Source organism: Triturus cristatus, chromosome 10 (assembly GCF_964204655.1).
Source record: "Triturus cristatus chromosome 10, aTriCri1.1, whole genome shotgun sequence".
Taxonomy (NCBI): Eukaryota; Metazoa; Chordata; class Amphibia; order Caudata; family Salamandridae; genus Triturus; species Triturus cristatus.
In genome coordinates, this window is record NC_140593.1 from 156,739,438 (window position 1) to 156,761,130 (window position 21,693).

Below are 21,693 nucleotides of genomic sequence, written 5' to 3' on the forward strand. Positions count from 1 at the left end.
TTTATTCGCTTTCATTACGCTAAGGACTGAAGTAATTCCACTGTGCATAGAGCTTCCGAAAGCTACTTATTGCAACGGTGGGCTTACGGGAGAAAGTATCTGAGTTAAAAAAGGCACTAAAGTCCTGTTCTTTTTCTGTTCTGTAGGGTAAAACATTCCCTAAGTGAACTAGCTTTGCCATTGGGAGAGTGGGAAACCTGGGTAAGAGCATTGTTGTATTTTGTATTTAGCATATAGTCAGGAAATAGTAGTTAACCCGTTCGATGCGTCGAATGGCCCTGTTCGTCCGACGTCACGGTGGGCATGTGCGAACCACGCCCACTCATTATTTCGCCCGCACCGCGGCATAATCTGCGCCATGGTAAAAGGGTTAAGAAGAGGTAACAGTGTTTATTTCTATATTCAATTTCCAGATGTATTCATGCATAGGAGGTTCTATTACAAACTCTGACACCAAGCTGATACCCAGTGAAGACCTTTTTTTTTTTAATGAAGTTTTATATGGCGCGAACTTGACCCGAAGGTATCGGGTATCAGAGCGCTTTACATAGCACCAGTTGCGTTACATGAGGACACATTCATTTTTTTTTTATTTTAAGGCAGGGGGAGATTAAATGATTTGCCCAGAATCACAGGATGTTCAGCGTCATTGCCGAGACTCAAACCCGGTTCTCCAGATTCGAGGTCGACCGCCCTACCCGTTAGGCTAACTCCTCTGACCTTGAGTCATCATCAGTTTTTTCCTCCATTTTGCCCTTTCCCCTGGGTGCTATCGTTCCCTGGAGACTAGCCTATTCCTCCGGTGAGAGCAGGGCTTTGGGGGCTTGAGGATTCAGCTTTTGGATTTCCAATCTCGCTCCTACAATATCTCACACAACCATCTATTTCCCAGCTGAGTCTAGTCTTGACAGTTATTCCCCATTCACTGGTGGCCGTACCAAGGAACGGTCACTAATAGCCCCTCCTCATGAGTCCACTCTGACTCTTAGGAAGTAGTCAAAAGTATCTGTGGTGCCGCAGCATCAAAAGCAGCAAATCCCTCAGGGGGGCCCTTGTAGTTCTGGCCTTACTTCCTCCAGCAGCAAGAAAGGGTTCAGTGTTTCAGTGGGTGCTCCAACCGTGAGCACTCGCATTACTCCAGTCCTGCTTGATTGATTCGAGCTGCACGTGGGAGGCATGGCAGCACCCTGCACTCTCCAAGAGCCTGAGCGGCTGGCGCTAGCAGTGATTGGAGGTGCTCCGGTGCTGCCTCCTCCAAGGTAAGTTCAGAGCTCCCCACCAGGGGGAGGGTCAGGTTGATCCTGGCACTCCAAGTGGGGTTGATGCACTCACAGCATCCTCCTCTGTCCATGGAGCAGTTCAGGGGCAATTTCCTCAATGCTTAATGTTTACTGACAGATCGCATTTCAGTTCCCTGGTGTGAGCCCGAACTCCAAAAGTTAATTGGTACCGGCAGCCCCTCCTGGCATATGAAGTTGCTGCGGTATCTCACACAGGGCTTCGGACCTTCCTGCACTCCAGTTCACACTACGGTGGCCCCTCCTGGCATATGGTGTCACCGTTAGTCCCAGCAGCGGTCTCTGCACTTGTAGGCAGTATTCACTTCCATGGCTACCCCTCCTGGCATACTGGGTTGCCGCAACGCTGTGTTACGGGCTTTTTGGTACCTGCGTGGCACTTCGCTTATGGCTATCTTCACGGTGACCCTCTCCTGATATACGGGGTTTACCAACCAATTTCTGCACACAGGCAATGACCCGTTTGGTGCAGCAGCCGTCTCCTAACACCTGGAGCCCTCTCGACAGGGCTCTCCCCTGGGCCTCACTCCCTCCAACGCTCTCCTCTCCCTCACACAGGTCACACTGGTCTTGCCAACCAGACAGGTGCTGGTGTTCCAGGCTTCAGAGCAGGTGGTCTTGGTTTCTCTGGGTGATAGTCCCTTCCCAGCAGAGAGACTAGCAGGCCTTGGCCCCCAGTCCTGGTCACAGGCAGAAGTCTTGCAGAGCTTTCCCTCCTCACACACCTTTGCTGACTGCTTGGCAGATTACAAATTTTGCGGTCTCAACCTCCTCTTGTTATAGTCCATTTCCAGACACCAAATGTGATTTATGGTCTGGGTCTTTGAAGTTTCATGTTGGGGTTCTGCTTCTCTCCTGTCCTCTTACAAAGCTTTCTGTCACAGTAGGAGAGACGGCGAAGCTGATAGTCCCAAAACATAGGCCATTAGAGTGACTAGCGTTCACACCTATGTCAGCTACGGTGATATCTGCATCAAAAGTTTAATCCTGGACCCCAACCCTACTCTTTATGAACCCCGTATCAGCCCCATCTCTTGCCAGAGATGAGTCCAGGCCGCTTCCTTGTGACCTCTCACTGAATGAAAGAGCACTCTTTGAAGTACAGGGGAGTCTCTCTGTTCCTTCTCTAGTGTGTCCCAGCCAGGTCATAGGAATGCAGCAATACACAAATCTGTCTGGGGGTATTCCTCTATCCCTCATCTCTTCACCAGGCAGGCCTGGCCTTCCCAAAATGGACTCCAGCGTCCTCAATGTAATGTACCATTGCAGGCACACTTGCGTTCAGTTTATGGGCACTGCACACATACTTATTCAGTACGGTTACCTCCATGCATTGTGCCCTCACAGACACGCACATACATTCAGCACACACATTTGATCTGCGCACTGTTCAGTGTTTCGCCGTGGACTACAGTGCCGCCTGCAGCATTCTCATCCTCATCGTCGTCAGCCGCAGTTCAGCCTGCAGCATCTCACACATCCTTTCGGGTACGTAGTGATTTCTCATGGCAGGCAGCTGTGATCATTAGAGCGTCTTTGGTATGCTCTGCGACGCTCTCATCTTTACCATGGCGGATCGCGGTTCGTACCGCAACACCTTTCTCTTTCTCTCGAGGACGCCGCGAGTCTAGGCTGTGGCCAACTGTTATATCTGTAGCGTTTCAGGCAATTTGCAGTTTCGGTTCAGTTCATAAAAACTTTATTTTGGCACACATGGCCATAAAAACATCATTAAAACAACAGATAAAATACATAAAATGTACACAATTTAGAAGTTAACATAAGAATAGTCATGTTCCTATTTCTGGGGGAACTATTCCCCACATCTGCCTTAATTATGTGGGGGCACAAAGTTGCTTGTGCGTTGTGCTAGTGAGTGCTATTTGAAGCGGTCATTGTTGGCCCATTTTGTGTTATATTTTTACAATTTGCGATGCACTGTAGGTGATGGCAAATAAATACAAGGTCTATGTCTATGCAAGACAAGTATCGTAGTAGTCCTCCTATTTGTTTATTTAAGCTATGAGATGTTTTTAAAAAGCTATAGTGGAAAATATTAATCCCCCCAAGAGTAACAACATTTACTTATCCATCAAATTTGCCCCAGGTTTGGTGGTATAAAAGTTTTCTTTAACAATAGCCACAAGTGGCCACAATATATAAAACATTTGGAGTGGATGGGAGTAGTTAATTACAACAGTTCAAGCAAATTAGCATAAAAAGAATTAAAACAATCAAACAAATTCGACAGTGGGGAGATTAAGTCAGGAGGTGATCATAAGTAATTGCCATTCTAATTGGCCACCTTTTTTAGGATGGCTCTGCGGGTGCACCACATGGTGAATAGGAAACGTGAAATAGAGAAGACAATGTGCATATGTGTGTCGGATTTTAGCAGCACTTCACTACAATGTCTAGACCCCAGGTTCCTACAAAGTTGGAGTAACCAATGAGACCTGGCCTTCCTATAGCCCTGGCAAACAAATATCACGTGAAGCTCCGTCTCATCTGAGTTATTGCATGCCGGGCACTCCCCGTTGGTGGAGCCCTCCCATTTTTTAGTGAATGAGCGCAGCGAAAGGACTCCATATCTAAATTGTAAGTAGAGCTTTTTAGCGAGGAGTGGCTGAATGTCGTCCTGCACCAATTCTAGGCTATAAGTATTTTTTTCTTCCAGGAACTCGGCAGTCAGACGGCCCACAGTGGGCCTCCTTTCAAGCTTGTTGAGTTTATGATCTCTAAAACTCTCTACTAATGTCTTTCTAGCGGTTGTTTGGGAGGTTTCTTCTGCTTTGCTCCATAGACTACCCCTACCCAAACCCTCGCATATACTATTAATGTATAGCAACCATGGTAGCTTTCCTGCACCTCGCAGCCCCATAACTTCAATCAGTTCATCCCTATATGCAGCTAGTTCCGGGGTGCTCCACAGACGGCGCCAATAGAGAAGGGGTCTAAGAGCAGCTTCATCCGCAATGGGTCTAATCCCAAGATCCATATGGAGAGGTGTTAGGGTTGTACTAGTGGGGAGGCCCATAAGATGTCTAATGAGTGAATTCTCTGTACGAACTAACGAGCCAGATGCACAATGTCCCCATAGTTCTGCTCCATACAGAGCAGCGCTCCTTGCCTGGACTTTGTAGATTTCCACCATGGACTGACCAATTTTTCAGTGCAGCTCCTGTATAATTTTAAAATACCCCCCGTTGTTTGAGATAATTTCAGCCCTGCTTTGTTAATTTGGGCACCCCAATCCATTCTCTCTGTCAGCGTGATTCTCAAATACTCAAAGATGGTTACCCTCTCCAGGGGTCTACCATCCAGCCAGGGATTGGGACGGGTGGAATTACCTACGTTGAAGGCCATATACTTTGTTTTTTGGAGATTAATCTCTAGTTCCCGATGCTTGCAAAAGGCACTGAAATTATCGAGGGTCCTCTGGATTCCCATGGGGGATTTTGCGAGCAGGAGCGTGTCATCTGCAAACATCAGGGCTGGAATTTTGCACTTCGCCAGCCTAGTGGCATCAATGTTCTTCCCAGCATTCAACGTGTATATTAGGCCATTAATAAAAAGGCAGAAGAGGGTCGGTGCGAGGACGCAACCTTGGCGGACACCTCGTCCTACGGGCAAAGGGGTTGAGAGTTCGCCATTTTTGCCATATCTAATTCTATGAGGCTAATAGGGCGATAATTGAGAGGCAAAAGCTGGGAGCCCTTTTTGTAGATTGGTATTATTTCAGCCCTTGCCCAGGTGGTGGGGATCGTCATGCCTTGTAATATAGCATTGAACAGAATGGACAAGTAGGGGGCCCAAATAGTGGGCTCAGAGCGAAAGAGGTCACCAGGGATCTTGTCCAGTCCAGCGGCTTTGGCAGGTGTTATCTTTCCTAGGGCATCGGTGACTTCACTCACCGAAATTGGGAGGACATCGTCAGGTATTAGACCAGATTGCAATGGCCATCCAACCGCATTCCCTTCCCCATCCTCAACCTTTGTGTAGAGGGCTTCAAAATGTGCCTTCCAAACTCCTTCGTCTATATTAGGTTCTATGGCCGATTTACCAGCATGGGAACCAGTATGTATGATGTTCCAGAAGGACCTCAGGTCATGTGAGTTTAATGCGCTTCTGATATCCCCCCATTTTTGGTTTTCCCAAGTTTTTTTAAGCTTTGGCCGTGGTGCTCTTATATTAGCATTAAACCATTGGTGCTTGGGTTTGTTGATCACCCTAGGCTTTTTATTTTGATAAAAGAAGGCGGCCAACGAGGCAACCACTTCTTGGTTATTTTTAAGAATTATCGAGAGGGGATTGAGGGTTCCCTTGTTCTCTACTACTTAGTTTGCAACCAAGAGGTGTGGAACAACTTGACAGTAGAGCTTGGCCAGTTTTTCTTGCGATTGGGAGATTTCACCCCAACGGACTCTCCTCCCTCCATTAGACTGGATCAAACATTGGTCTAGTACTGGCAGCTTATCTGGCACCTTCCTGGCACATGGCAATACTATTTCTAGAATGAGAGCATTGTGGTACCTATCATAGCAAGGACTGATTTTTAAATCTATCACTCTATTCCATGATTTGGTGTCTATCATGATGTAATCAATGACTGAAGTATGCCCCGGTCTATTAAAAGTATGTTTCCCCGGGCTATCAGATGTGGTGCGTCCATTAGATGCTCTCAATGAGAAGTTTAATGTTAGGGGGCATATCTGGAGTAGTAACGGTGTCCAGGCCCTCACAGGGGGTATATTGGCCTCTGGAATGGACCAATATCGGTCCTCCTCATCCAATGTGCCTGTGACCAAACCGTTCAGGGGCTCAAATTGGCAGTTGAAGTCTCCGCCAATGATTACCCCACAGTTTGGAGGAATGGTTGGGAGAAGGGTGCTTAGTTGATCAAGAGTAGTGGACTCTTGGCCTCAGGGTACTGGTCGCGAATACAGATTTATTAGCAAAATGCTTAAATTTGTGTGGAAAGATAAAAGGACACAGAGGATGTCACGTGAGGAGCTCTCAATTTGTTTTACCTCACAACCCAGATGAACTCCTACCCAGGTGCACAGCCTCCCTGAAGGTCTGCCCTTCCCCGCATGGGTGGCTGGAATACTAAATGACGCATAACCCAGTCTGTGTGATTCGTCCCTAGCCCATGTTTCTTGGAACATACAGAGCTCGTGATGCTCGATTTAGAATCCCCAGTCCGTACTGTCCAATTTAGAAGCTAGTCCCGCTATGTTTCAAGAAAGAATTTTTAGACTTGGGGAGTGCACTTGGTTTATATGACAGGGGGGTTTGACGCTATGACTGACTAAAGTGCTCTCCTTTGGCTGTGCTGGGCTTAATCTGGTGTTCAGGGCGTGTGGGCCCTTAGCCGTAGGTGGTGGAGTTATTACTACTACATCCCACAGTGCTGACTTAGATATTTGCATGTCTTTTTGAGATGGGTCAGTATTCAATGTGCCAATAGTGTCTAATTTCTGTTTGTCCCTGGATGATCTATTTTTTCCTCCTTCGTTTACCTGGACCAATGCCACAGTCTGTATCGGGGTGTCTTTCCTTGGTTCATTCTTCCTTAATTGGAGGGTGAGCACTCTACGGTGAACTTGATCTTCTAGTGGGAGATCTGCCTTCAGGAGTCAATCCACTGCCTCAAGAGGGCTAAATCTGTTGGTTACAGGAATGTTAAAAAATAAGGGAGATGGTTGAGCCTGTATAAGTGGGGAGAATTGATTATTCTGTTGCCATTCCCTCCTCAGATGGTTGTTTCTTCTAGCTTCCTGTGGAATCTGGCCTGGGGGGTAAAAATAGCCTAATGATAGTGAACTAATGCACCCCTTAAGCCTGTGATAGTGACGATCTAGAAGGGATTCTGCAATCGCCGTGTTCCTGGAATTAATCACAACACAATCACCAGTAATATCTTTTGGTCTCCATCCCACCCAACCCACCCTGCGAATCATGAGAATTTCATTTATGTCTCAGTGGGAAAACTGTTTGTGGTTAACTAACCAATGTAGGCATTTATTTCTTAAATCAAAATAGGTTTCTCTAGTCCCCTGTTTCAATTCTGGGACTCCTGCTAAAATGACTACATAAGGGGTTGAGGCCGGGGGGAGGTTAATACATGGGAGTGCTAGCCCTGAATCATGGGTTCCCTCCTGTGTAACACTCTTCTGTCTAGACCTCTCTCCAGAAGGGTTACTTGCTTGGGACTTTGCTACACCTGGATCGTTGATTTTTTCCCATGTGTGCCCCCTGTTTGTGCCCCTGGCCATGAGTACTGTTTCCTTTCCCCAACCCCTTTGAGCTACTCAGTCGCTTTCCCTCATCCTCCTGATTGGGGTGGGTTACCATGCTGGGGGTGGCATGTTATCGATTATTAGGGGCTCAGGGTTAGGTCTTGTGGAGATCACCAGGTTGGCCTTTTCCTTCATAATCACCTCAGTCCTATCCACCCATCGTTCAACCAATTTGGCGAGCTTATCAACCCGATCCCATAGGTTTTTAGTTTTTCCCTCACAATTGTCCTTACTTGGACCTGCATGTCTACCACCACGTCCATGACCCAGGCTGGCTGTTCTAGACCTGCTTTTGGTGATAGACTTAGTCTCTCCGCCCTCACAGCACCATGTGTCTCCTGTGCCATAGTTTGGTTGTTGCTTTTGGGTCCTGTTGATGCGGTGGTTATGGACTTCCCTTTTTTTGGGCGGGCGCCTTCTGGGTATGGTTCATCCACCCTACTCACTGCGCAGGTTCTTGTGTGGGGGTTGGGGGTTCCTGATCAATGGACAGTGAGGATCCGTCCGCCCTCGCAGCACCAGGTGTCTCGTGGGCCGTAGTTTAGTTGTTGCATTTGGGCCCCAGGATGCCGTGGTTATGGACTTCCCTTTTTTTGGGCAGGTGTCTTTTAGATATGGTTCATCCACCCTACTCGCTGCGCGGGTTCTTGTGTGGGGGGTTGGGAGATCCTGATCAATGGACAGTGAAGTTCATGTTACATCGTGAAGACTAAGGGATGGGGCTAAATCAGGGGTGAGTGACAATCGTCTTTCTGTTAGTTCCATCTCTGTTGACACTACACCAATAGCGCACTGTAACATCCGATCTATTGATTGTTGAACAGAGGAGGCCGGTTGCGCTGGTGCCGCATAAAGTTTCCCCGCACCTGCTCGTCTACCCATATTTGCGAGGGGGTCAGAGTGATGCCCTAGAGTATTATACGCCTGTGACTTGGATTCACTGACCTTAATAATATCTTTTGTAGAGTCCAAACGCCAAGGATCCGTTGGTCTCCCCTTGAAAAGCTTGGGGGGACGGCCCAGCCCGGCCTCCTCCGGCTGCAGATGGGCGCAGACGTGCCCGCCCTTGGCCCGGGCACGCCTGCGCGCTGCGGGAGCCCAGCAGAGATTTTAAAGCGCCTCCAGGCGCGCAAATGCGGGCGTCGATGGCAACGAGCCGCGAAGGAGCCTGGGACCTTGAGTCCTGTCCTGCTCCCAACTAGGTGATGGCAGCAGCAGTTTTCCCAGGGCAGTTTCAGTTTTGGGACCGAAACTCCCTTTATTACCCGATGAATTAGCCCCGTTTCTCTCTCCAGAGGCCTGGGGGCTGCCCATAATAACCATTCCAGCAGCTATTCTCCTGTATGGGGGCCAGCTTCCTGCTAATCTCCTTCCCATTAATCCACAGTCTTGCTCCCAGTATGCCTTGGAAAGGGTTTTGTTGCAACATTCTAAGATGGCGACCTTATCTATCTGTTTCACTAATATTTTACTATCCAAAATAGTGACTATTCATTTCCTGTTGCATCACTTCCTATCTGTGTGCATATAAGGGGCAAAATCTTTCATTTCCATGTGTTGCAACACTCATTTCTCCTGCCGGTGTGTCCTCGCTCCTGTTGGTGAATCTTCACTCCTGATTGATTTATTTTTGTTCCTGTTGGCGCTTCCTGTCCCTATTTGGATTCCATTGGTGCCTTTGTTTATGCCTGGAGTTTCTTATCTCGTGGTCTGATTATTCCTTGTGGTTGATTCTGGCTTTACCCGTGGCTATCTTCTTTCATCCCTTTCCCATTCCTGGAGTCTCCGCATGCAGTAAAAGGTTTTTTTCCTTTGGGCTTTTTCCTCTTGGGACTCCTTCTGGAAGGCACAGTCTGCTCTGGCATTACATTGTCAGCAGCACCGCGGCCACCAGAAAGGGTTGCCTTTACCTCGGACAGACCAGAGCTTTCAAGAATCGGAATCAGGAACCATCCCAGCACATCAAGGTTGCTAAGAGAAGTTCAGAACATGACAGATTGCAACGCACAAAAACTTGTTTCGGTACTGATACCGTGAAGGTTCCTCAATAATTGCCTCCAGAGGGATCTGCAGAGGCAGCACAAGCCCTGATGCAGACTGTCCAGGAACAAGATCAGTATGTGCAACAAATTGTGAGAAGAAAGTTTAGCACTAGGCCAAGTTCTAGCAACTGATGTGCCAACGGTCTCAGCCAACATTTCTCGCTACGCTGGCGATCCAAACAAATTGAAGAAATTCCTGGATTCATTGACAGACTTTTTCACCTTTCAGTGGATAGAAATAAGGTTGAATAGCTGATAAGTGCCTTGTCTGGTCCTGTATTGGCTGGGTTGACACCCCTAGTAGCCACAGAAGATCCATAATTGTCTAACTATACGACCATTGCAAATGTTTGAAAGACCAGGCCTTGAATCCTCAGCAGAGGAAGCCCTGTGTTAGATCCAGCAAGGAAACCAAGATGTCCTGCAATACATAACTTGTTTCAGACAGATAGCTGCAGAGACCACTTGGGTGGAATGCACTTTAGTTACTCTTTTTTGCAGAGGTGATCAAGAAGAAATCAAGGACGAATTGGTGAATTCACCTCGAGCTGATAATCTAGCTGGTCTGATGGCTTTTGGCCTTGTCCGTTGAACACCATCTCAATGAACGTCGGCTAGAGAAGAAAAAGGCCCATGTCCAGCAATATACAGGAACTGCATGTCCTATTACTTGTAGAACGGACACTTCTCTGCTGGAAACCTCTCCTTCGGCAAGAGAAGAACCTATGCAGATAGGTTTAGCCCGAAAACCCCTGCCAGAAGGCAAATGAGAACATAGGAGGAGACAATGGTTATGATTATATTGAGGTTCTTCCGGCCATATGATTCGTAACTGCCCTATTCATCCATCAAAACTAAATGATGTATCCCACCCTCTTTAAGAAGAGAGAGGTTGGGAAGGTCTGGTATACCTTCAATCTGTTCTTCAAAGGAAACATCAAATTCTCTTTTTCTCTTACCTATGCTCCTGGGACTATCCCATGGTACAGAGGAAAGACTATTAGCCCTGTTAAACTGCGGGCCAGTGTCCTGTATCTGGACAAGAGCGGGGCCATAGAAAAACAAATACTCTGCGTTCCTAAGGAAACACCTGAACAGGTTTATACGGTGGATGGAACACCTCTTGTCTCTGGCCCAGTCAAAGAAATGACACTATCCTTACAGCTGACTTTCAGAAGACACCGAGAGTACTTGTCCTTTGATCGTATAGCCTCTCCCAACCATGTCATGATATTGGGAATCCCTTGGTTTATCAGACACAATCCCTATATCAACTGGCAAACCAGGACCATCTCCTTCACCTCACATTTTTGTCAACAATTTTGTTACGCTAATGAGGAATATTGGCCACCTAAGGAGATGCCCATATTAAGGGAAGGAGTATGTAACTCTAGAAATATGGTACACAAAGTCCCTGACCATTAACAAATGTATGCTGATGTGTTTCAGAAACCCAGGAACTTGAAACTACCTCCTCATAGAGAATTTGACTGAGCCATTCCTCTCAAACCTGGAGCCATAGTGCCTTTTGGTAGAGTATATTCTGTCACCGAGCCAGAAAAGGAAACAGTGAAACCATACCTCGAAGAAAATATTCAAAGTGGTCCAATTACATGGTGTTCATTGCCTGCAGAGGCACCGCTATTCTTCATGCCAAAGAAGACCAAGGATCTACGGCCGTGTATAGATTTTAGAGAACTGAATAAAATCACGATAAAAGATCATTATCCTTTGCCTGTCATCAGGGACGTATTGGAATCTGTCAGAGGGGCCCATTTATTCACCAAACAAGAACTCTGTGATGCATATCATCTCCTTTGAGTCAAAGAAGTAGATGAGAGGAAGATCGCATTTCAAACACCCCTGGGACCTTTCGAATATCAGGTCGCGCACTTCGGACTGACTAATGTCCCTTCTATTTTTCAAAGATTTATGGATAGTGTGTTTGCTGATTTCCTAAATCAGACTGTTGTAATATATTTAGATTACATTCTTGTTCATTCTACTAAGCCTGACCTTCATCATTCACACGTCACTCAAGTCCTGGAAAGACTACGCCAGAACAGTCTGTTTTGTAAGCCAGAAAAATGCAAATTTAACCAGACCGAAGTGGAATATTTGGGTTACCGAATCAACAAGACAGGGATTGCCATAGATTCACAAACGATAAAAGCTGTCCTGGGTTGACCATCAAAGAAACCCAATGTTTCTCGGGATAAACAAACATTTATTGCCAGTCCATTGATAATTTTGCCCACCACACAAAATGTATTCCCAAACCTTAAAAAAGAAAACGTCCGGCAGGGATTTAAGTGGACGGAGACTTCAGAAAAGACTTTTCAGACCTTAAAAAAGGCCTTCACTTCAGCTCCTATTTAGCGTCATCCTGATACAACCAAGAAATGTATAGAGGAAATGGTTCTTCAGACAGGGCAGTAGGGCGGTCCTACTCAAAAGGCAAGAAGATGATGGCCAGAAAACCCTGTTTTTTCTCTATTCCATGTCCTATCAGATTTTAGAGGAATTATTCTGTTCTGAAGCGAGAACTATTAGAAATGAAACTAGCCTGTCATGAATGGAAACAGTTCCTAATGGGTACTAAAGAGATATTCAGAATCAGGCAGACCATAGGAATCTACCATTTCTTCAAAGTATTCATTGCCAGAATAGCCTCCAAGCTCTGTGAACCTATTTCTTTGGCCAAGATGACTTCACCATTACCTATATACCTGGTTCTCAAAACAATCTAGCGGATGCTCTATCATGTCGGTATCCTGAAAGTCCAACTCTTCCTCAGCAAAAAATATAGAACCACAATGCATTATTGGTACTGTTCAATTGTTTCTTGACAGAGTACAGTCAGGCAATGCAACATTAACCAAAGAAGAATAGAATAAGGTGACCAGTCAGCTCAACCAACCTGATAAACATTACTATAAGGAAAAGGCATTATTCCTCCTTGCAAAAAGGGTGCAGTCAGAAGTCTTGCAAAGGTGTCATGATTCTCCCATTGCAAAACACCGTGGTTGCAAGAATACCTATGAGTTAATGCTTTTGGTGGCCGACAATATGAGAGGACACCGAAATCTATGTTTCCTCCTGTCTGACCTGTGCTCAAGCCAAGACCCATCATACCAGACCTATGTCTGTCCCTCCAGCACCATGGCATACAGTGTCCTCTGATTTTATCTCTTCCTTGCCCCCGTCTGCAGGAAACTAAGTCATTATGGTGACAGTGAACTCATTTTCCAAGAAGGCACATTTCAGAGCCCGGAGGAAACAGCCTACTGCAAAAGAATTAGGAAGGATCTTTATACAAGAGATCTTTTATCTCCATGGCCTTCCACAGGTCCCACAGGTCATTATAGCTGATCAAGGTCTTCAGTATATATCCCAGTTCCGGAAAAACTTCTGTTGAATCTCTTCATATAGAGGTAGCCCTCTCCACTGAGTTTCATCCCCAGATCAATGGTGAAACCAAACACCTTAACCAAGGGCTGGAACAATACCTCTGTTTTTGCAATTCTACCCAAAGCGATTGGTCTACATATTTGCCACAAGCAGAATTTTCCTATAATAATGCTGTTCATAGTGCATCCAAAGCTACCCCTTTTTCTGTTTATATTGCTATCATCCAAGAGCTTTTCTTTCGGCTTTACGTGATCCTACTTCTTTTCCAGCAGCAGAATCTTTTACCCAACATCTTTGAGCAGTAAGGCAAAAGATACATTCCAACCTGCAGGAAGCCAAAAGGAGAATGAAGAATATCGCTGATGTCATTTGATATCAGTCTCTATCATATCAAGCAAATGATAAGGTGTGGCTCTCCTCGAAGTACTTGCTCCATCGCCTATCTCTTAACAAATTTAGGCCACGTTTCTATGGTCCCTTCAAAGTCACCCAAATAGTGAATCCAGTGTCTTTTCAATTGCAGTTGCCCCGCTCTTGGAAAGTACACCCTGTGTTCCATAGTTCACAACTAAAACCTTATATCACTGATCCCTATAAACTGATATTTTGCTGAACTCCTCCAATTCTGGTTAATAGTGTTCCTGAATTTGAGGTACGGGAAATCTGTGACTCCTGGTTTTTTAGAAACCGTTTACAGTTTTTGATCCATTGGAAGGGTATCCCTTTCAGTGACAGGTCTTGAGAAAATGCTGATATACTTTTTGCTTCGGTCCTTTTATATAGATTTTATCAACTTTTCCCTACCAAGCCTGGGGCCTTAGGAGTGGCACCAATTGTTACGCCGCGGACCACGGTGCAGCCGGAGGAATCCTCATCCTCAACGCCATGGGTCGCGGTTCAGCCCACTGTGCCTCCCATCTCCTTTCAGCTATAAAACAAAACTGGGTCCTGGCTCAAAAAAATCAGCTGGACTGAGCCCAATTAACAGAAAACAGCAAAACAAACTGTCCAAGCTGAGGATCACTGAAAACAATCCCTTTTATATCTCCTATCATGAGAGATAAAACGTGAAAAGAGGGCTTTATGAATTGCCTTTTATTCAGAAGAACATTTATTGTTTATTTCTCATTTGTGCGCTCAACAATTATTCATTGCGCATTTACATTTTACAAAATACATCATAATATATACACAAATACATTAAACAACAGAAAACAATAATCTTGATCCCCTATATGGAGGTTTCAAACTACATTCATTCATCAAACATTCTTGGCCAATTCATTCATACACACAATCAACAAACACTGGACAAAGCGGTCCTAATGACACCTCTCCTTTTTAGTGAAATGACTTCCAAACTCTATATATGTCATAACATTTTCTCTTTTGTTACACAATGAAAGCCCATCTCCTTTCAGGCACGCCGGGGTTTCTCGCGGTGGCACGCTGTGATAGTTAGAGCATCTGGACGCTGTGGGTCGCGGTTCAGCCCATTGTGCCTCCCACCTCCCTTTCGGCACACCACAGTTTCTCGCTGTGGCTCGTTGTGATAGTTAGAGCATCTCAGGTGCGCCGCACGACGCTCTCACCTTTACTGCTTTCGACCTGCAACACCTTCCTCTTTCTCATGGGAAAGCTGCCGGTCTAGGCGGCGGCCCACTGTTATATCTGTAGCATTTTGGGCATGTTGTGGTTCCAGTTTTTGGGACCGCAACTCCCTTTATTACCCGATGAATTAGCCCCATTTCTCTCACCTCAGGTGAGAGAAACGGTGCTAGTATGAGATAGTTTAGCTTAAAAGACTATATAGTAAATGTTGCTTATTCATTCTCTTCAGAACTTGAACACGAGACAGATCCATACCATGTCCAAAAGAGAGTGCTACTTGGTGACATGTTTCTTTCCAAATTGACCTTTCACTTGTGTTCTTGTGAGTGGTGTCTCAACCTCCTTAGAGTAAAAGGTGTGTGAGATGGAGCAGCATCGAAGTCCAGACACCATGCCCTGCCCCTGTGGAACCTTGAGTCTGGCACAGATGGAGAGACAGAATTAATGTAATGAACACCACACTTAAGTGCCAAAATTCCTCCCATGAAAAGATATGGTGCCTTCTTTGCCTACAGCTCTAGTGGCATTTTTGCCAATCAGTACTTATATGGGTAATGTTCTGCATCCACTTTCCAATATGGTTGAAGCTAAGGAAGATAGCAAATGACAGGGATGAAGCACCTTTGCTGTAGTTTGGCTTTGGACATGCTAGAGGGCCAGCCCAGGTTGAGCATTAAGACCGCCTAGGTGTTGTCACAGAAAGTAGGCCCTCAGGCAGTGCACAATCGCACTCTGTTATAGCCTGGAAGGAAGGAGACCCTCAATAAAGAAACATGACATGACTTGGTAAGAGCTTTAATTCCCCATCGCAGTCTGGCTCTGTGGACCTGACAGCCACACTGAATAAGGGCAGGGATATAGGAGAATCTGAATGTGACCTAGTTAGTCAGTGGGCGGCTTCGAGAGGGACCCTTAAAGAACTTACTACTGGAGTCGCCCTTTCTTCAGGCAAGGTCCCAGCTAGTACTAACTGTAATTTCATTTATATAGCACTACCCCATACGAGGTGTCGAAGTGCTTTTTCGGCGAGTAGCACACTACTCCGGAACCCAAAAAGGATTAGTATATGGAAATATAAAATTTGAGCTGTGGACATGTTAGTCTTCTATTTGGATTGAAAAAGAATAGTGGAGGGATAGAAGAGGGAGGGGGTTACATTTATATAGCGCTTTCTACCGCTGATGGGGTGTTGAAGCGCCTTTCGGCAGGTAGCACGCTAATACTACAGAACCCAAGCAGGATTAGTGGGAAAATTCATATAGGGGAATATGAAATTAATTTGAGCAGTGGACTTGCGAATTTGCTATTTGTATTGAATAAGCATAGTGGAGGGATAGAAGAGGGAAGGGTTTGGATTTACATAGGGCTGGCTACCCCTGATGAGGGGTTGAAAGGCTTTTCGTCAGGTAGCAATCTATTGTGGAACACAAAAAGATTTAGTGTTGAATTAGTATAAGGAAATATGAAATTAATTTGAGCGGTGGACAAGTTAGTCTGTTATTTGGATTGAAACGGGATAGTGGCGGGATAGAAGAGTGAAGGGTTTGCGTTTGTATAACGCTTGCCACCCCTGATGAGGTGTTGAAGCGCTTTTTGGCTGGTAGCATACTACTCCGGAACCCAAACAGGATTAGTGGGGAATTAGTATAGGGAAATATGAAATTAATTTGGGTGGTGGACATGTTAGTCTATTATTTTGATTGAAAAGGATAGTGGAGAGATAGAAGAGGGAAGGATTTCGATTTTTTTTTTTAGCTCATAGCAGTAGGAGGAGGTTTGGGATGAGTAAAGGGGAGGTGGAGGGTGGAAGAGTCAGAGGGAAGGGTTTAGAAAGGCTTGTTTGGGAGATCTGAATAGTAAAAGAAGTATGAGATGATGCAAGGAGGGGTAGAGGAGGGAAGAGTCTAGAAAGGGTTAATTTGGGGAATATAGTGGAGGTATGTGATTTGGGATGAATGAGAGAGTGGACGTAGAGGATATATTGATAGCGATATAGGGTGAGAAATAACGTAGTGCATTGGAAAGAGTAGTAGAATGAGGTTTGAGATGAGTCAGAGGGTAGAGGTAGAGGATATATTGAGGGAGGTATAGGGTGAGATATAGGGTAGTTCATTGAAGATGCTGAACCAGAAGAAAAGTAATAAATATAAAGATACATAAGTCCATGGAAGGTATTAAATGTAGATTTAAGTTGTATTTAATAATCTCAGACTTTCAAGTGTTGCTGTATTGAAAGTATACATATTTGCTTTTATTTTTTTTGGAATTCAATAGTGAAGCAATTGTAGATACATTGTTATGATATAAGATATATTTATAGTTACCTATATACATGCTAAACATAGAACAATATAACCATAAGTAATATGTACATTTGTTAAGTAGAACTAATGAATATCTATAGTCCAAATAAATGCTTATATACGCAGGGATACGCTGTATATTTGTGTTTGCGTATGGTGGTTATGTGGGGAAGAGCCAACTCTTGAGTAGTCTTCTGAAGATAAGGTAGTTATCTGTGGATCTTGGCTGCTTGAACAGAGAAGAATGTGGCACCAATGTTTTTTTTCTTGTATGGTGAGATTTTGAGGCGAGGGGCCACTCTAGAGTGGAGGTTCCTTTGTTGAATGCGTTTGTGATTTTATTCCTGATGAGGAGTGGTCCTGTTTCATGTATCGCTTTGTGGGTGATAGAAAGCAGCTTGAATGTCGATCTTCTGACAACCGGTAACCAATGCAGGGCTTTCAAGGCAGGGGAGATATGGGCTTCTGATGATAAGCCTTGGCACGGGAGCCCAGCGGTGGGAGGGGCTCACTGCATGCCAAATATAGCTGTCTTTTACTATCCAACAAGGGGCCCGGGCACTCTCCCTGTTTGCATTTCAGCCCAGGGCACCTTGCTACGTCACATTTCAGGCTTGGGTTCTACACAGACCCTTCAGACGCACAACTGTGAGGCCTCTGAGCCTGACCCATCTTATCACACCCAATCAGCAAAACAAGGGCATGCCTAGGAACGTTCACTTCAAAGAGCATTTGAAGCAAACATAACCCACAATAAAACACAGGTACATTCAATTGCCATGATTGATCCCTGAACCGGCTTGCAATATAGAACTCTTTATAGGTGTATTTTCATTAAAGCATTAGATTTTGTCACGCCAAGTCAAAAACACCCGCTCTAAAGTGCAGCTTTTCTGAGTTTTCCTTGTCATTAGTGAAACAGAAAGGGAGCGGCCCTGCTGGAAACGTGCATGCTAAACACAGTCCGTATTCGCTTTAAGATTCGTGGGTGAACACCTGATTAAAAGCTGTGACCAATAATGGGGGCGGGGGTGGTTTTATGCCGTGGGTTTATTTAAGCAATGCACCTAGAGGAAGGAAGCGAGAGTGCTTTGAAACCGAAGAGCAAAGGGGCTGTCAAAAGAGGCAGATGCGTAAACAAACGAGACAACGAATAGAACCCGTTACCCCAGCAAGAGAAACCTACAGAAGCTCGGCTCCTTGCAGCGAAAGGGTTGCATGCACTTGCTGGGCTGGAGCAGGCGGCAGCAGCAGGCGTGGGTGCAGCCGAAGGGCGGGGTAGCTCAGAGCCCACCTCCACTCCACCCCTCCCTAAAGCACAGCAAATCCGTTGCAGCGAAGGGACAAAAACAAGGCGCTGAAAGAAAGCCTGGGCAAGGCTGCTTCGCTGTAAATCAGCTGCTCAAAAGACACCAAAACATAAGGGGGCAATGCACGGCCACACAGCAGAGAAACGCAAAATAAACAAGTTGCTAACGCTGCAGAAGGGGGGGGGGGCACTCAAAAGTTGTGCATTGCAGGCTGTGCTGCTTTAAAAGGGCTGCTTTGACTGACAGGGCTTGTAGCAGTAAACGGGGTGGAGCCGCTGGGTGGGGTCAGGGACAGGCAGCTGGTGAGAAGGGGAAAATAAAATCAGCAAGCAAAAGGCGAGAGGGAGCGCATTTAGATGAAGAAGACAAGAAACCTATTTCTCGAGACAGCCGGAATACCCTGCCCTGGTTGCAAATATGTTTATAATTTCCATTTGAACGGACTGTGAGGCAGTCGCCCCTCCCTGGAATTAGAAGGAGGGGATGCGCGCAGACGAACTCGAAGTAAGTGTACATTTTGTTATTTTACGAGCTGCCTGCACACTGCACACATGTGGTCAGAGCGCGCAGTTTGTGGTGAGGAAGGTTCGTGTGGACTCCGTGTTGTGACCACTAAAGAGGTGGGGTCCGCCCTCTCGGCAGTCTGTCAGCCTCACTGTCTCTTTCACGCCTCCCCTTGGGCTGGCCGTATCTAGGTGGCGGGGGCCCCACGAGAATGTGTCCGGGTGGGAATGAATCCTTCTCGATAGTTCCTACCCTATAGTTACCCCACCCTGCTCTGGCTCCCGGCGAGGGCAGTCTTTGGACCAAGGCCCGCCTACTAAGTGGCGCTTTAGGGACCTTGTGGATTGCTTGGCAAGTAGGAAGGTGTAGTGTGTGTGTGATAAAAATATATTTTAGAGGAAAAGGGGGTGTTTTTATCTGTGTATTTTGTATTAGTGCCAAATGCAGGTCATGTGCCCCAGTGTTACATTCTCAACCATTCCTAAATATTTGTGTTTAATTGACAGTATGTGCTATTCATGGTTTGTTTGCAGTTCACTTGGCTTGCGTCACACACTCTCTCCTCTATGGTTCACTTGGCAGACACGTTTGCACGGTACCTTTTCCATGAACCAGTTGTTGACTGTTCTGTAACTGGTTAAAACCAGCTCATGCCCCAGATGTTGTGGGGGACTGTTGCACTTTTTGACTCCACCCCCTTCACCCTGTAGGCCTATGGTGTACCTCAGCCCACCCAACACCCTATACAGGAATAGGGACAGGTGTTGTTTCTTCTCCATTCATGGTCAAATCTCCCCTGCGCGGTGCAGCGTGTTGTGTCTGAACAGGAGTCGGCTAACAGTCTCATCCCATTGATTGTCAGGGAGAAAAATGGATGTGCTCCCGAGGCCTGACTTGTATCACCCACTAGCCGCCCAAAAAAAGTAACATAATGGGGATCTGTGGCCAATGTCCAATAGGTCAATGGAGCCATGGGTCAAAAAAGTTTGGAAACAACTGGTCTTGACTGTGGGTATGTGCACAGAATAACATTGTCCAGGTACTGTCCCTTCATCCCCAAACATAACTAGGGGGCATATCAGCAACAACCGGCGATAATTATCGCTAAGCGCACTTAGCACTAGGATAATTATCGCCGGCTAGCGTGGATTTGTATCGCTGAGATAGCGTGCTATTAGCAACGCTTATCTCAAAAGCGATAAAAATCCTAGAGCTAACTGCCTAACGTGAGATTATCGCTGGAAACCCAGTGATAATCTCACGAAATGTGGCGTTAGCTTGTTGATAGGGACTCACAAACTTAGCCATGATATCCACCTTCCGTAGGATATCATGGCTAAGTCAGTCCTGAAGCAGGCGTAAGGAAAGTAGCGATAACAGGGGTTATCGCTACTTTTCCTGCCGCTATGCTTCATAGCGTGGGGCTTGATGATAGGAGATATATCGCTTAGCGACATTTCTCCTGTCATGTCAGGAACGCCCACTTTGCATCTCATTAGAGATGCAAAGCTGGACGTTAAGAATAGGTGCGCTAATGCATGGTTTCACGCGTTAGCGTGACCTTGCTAATTAGGCGATAAAATTATCACCGCTTTTCGGCCGAAAACTGCCACAAAAGCGGCGATGATTTTCTATCGCCGCCTTGTAAATATGCCCCAAAGTTCTTCCACGTTAGAACTGGGTGAAATGTATCGATGGCACAGAAACGAGCACTCTAGCCAACTCGCTTATGGGTGGCTATTCATGCATTCACCAAGCCATACTGGCTCTGACATACACAAGGTATATGGTAATAGGAGCAGGGTATTACCGATTCCCTGGGTCTCTTCCGGGCTTCCCAGCCTACCCGCAGCTTCGTATTTTTGTTTGTATACACAGTACATATGGAAAGTAGACAGTTCTACTGGAGATGCCTATGGACAGCAGTGAATGGACTAGTTTCCTTCCCTTGTCAAAGGATGTGGGCGAGCCAGCACCAATGCAGGACAAATAGTAGAGACTGGCCCCACCTGCTCCTAGGCTTGGTAATGCCAGTGATGGCTTGCATGCATGGCCCCCTTTATTCTTCTTGGTTCCTCTACGTGGCATCACCTGCGAGGTCCGGGCCCCTTCTTTTCACCAGAATAGTTTGGGGATCAAACCCTCTGAGGCTCAGGAAAGGTCAAATACTGATGAGACCGAATGTTGGGATCCTCAACAAGTCTTGTACCATCTCCCTGCGCAGAGCCTTCCTCAGGGGTGTACTTCGTAAAGCGGTGAGCACCGACTTTACTACAGGTGCCTTCTCCTCTTCGAAACGCTTTATCAACATTCCAATCGACATATTCCCCCGAACATTCTGGTTAGACATTCTTCAGACAAGCCCCATCCGGTTACCTCATCAGTCACTCATTCTCACCTAGTATATTGAGAGCCAGACCCTGCCGGTGCAGGGGCGTAACACAGGCCCCCGCAACCCCCGCGTGCGGGGGGAGCCCCACGCTCCAGGGGTCCCCTCACTCTCAGAGAGGGAGACGGCTGCGCCTGCAAGCAAATTCGCAAATAAAATGGTGCTCCTGCGCGCACGGCCTTCCTAAGTCCCCATAAATTAAACTGTGCGCGCAGGCCACGGTGACGGTCCCTGGGTCTCCAAGTCTTATCTCTCTTTCTGTCTCGCTCCTCAGTTAGTGAAAACCGAGACTTCAAGAAACGGGTATTACCCGCTCTTTCCTCCTGTCGTTTATTTGCTCCCCTGTGAAATGGATCCGAAAAAGAAAAACATTTTTGCTGGAAAGTTGTCTTTTTCTTAAAATGTGAAAAATAACTAATTAAAGCAAGACAGAGTGGTTGCAAGGTGGCCGGATTGATTTATTTACACCTAAACACATTAGCGCCACTTTACAGTGTTTGCCAGTGAAGTGATACCCCTGTTT

General features: G+C 46.1%; 1 protein-coding gene across 4 annotated transcripts in view; it reads left to right on the top strand.

Annotated features, from left to right (window-relative positions):
* The first annotated feature begins 18,540 nt into the window (after positions 1 to 18,540).
* The window catches only part of KLF8 (KLF transcription factor 8), a 763,154-nt gene continuing 760,001 nt past the window's right edge, over positions 18,541 to 21,693 (top strand). For 2 of the 4 annotated variants that reach the window (XM_085630697.1, XM_085630699.1), the window contains exon 1: positions 18,555 to 18,781. The gene's annotated coding sequence lies outside the window, so the exon portion shown is untranslated. Of the gene's footprint in view, positions 18,782 to 21,693 lie in introns of all 4 variants that reach the window. The other 2 variants (XM_085630698.1, XM_085630700.1) reach the window with 2 other exon arrangements.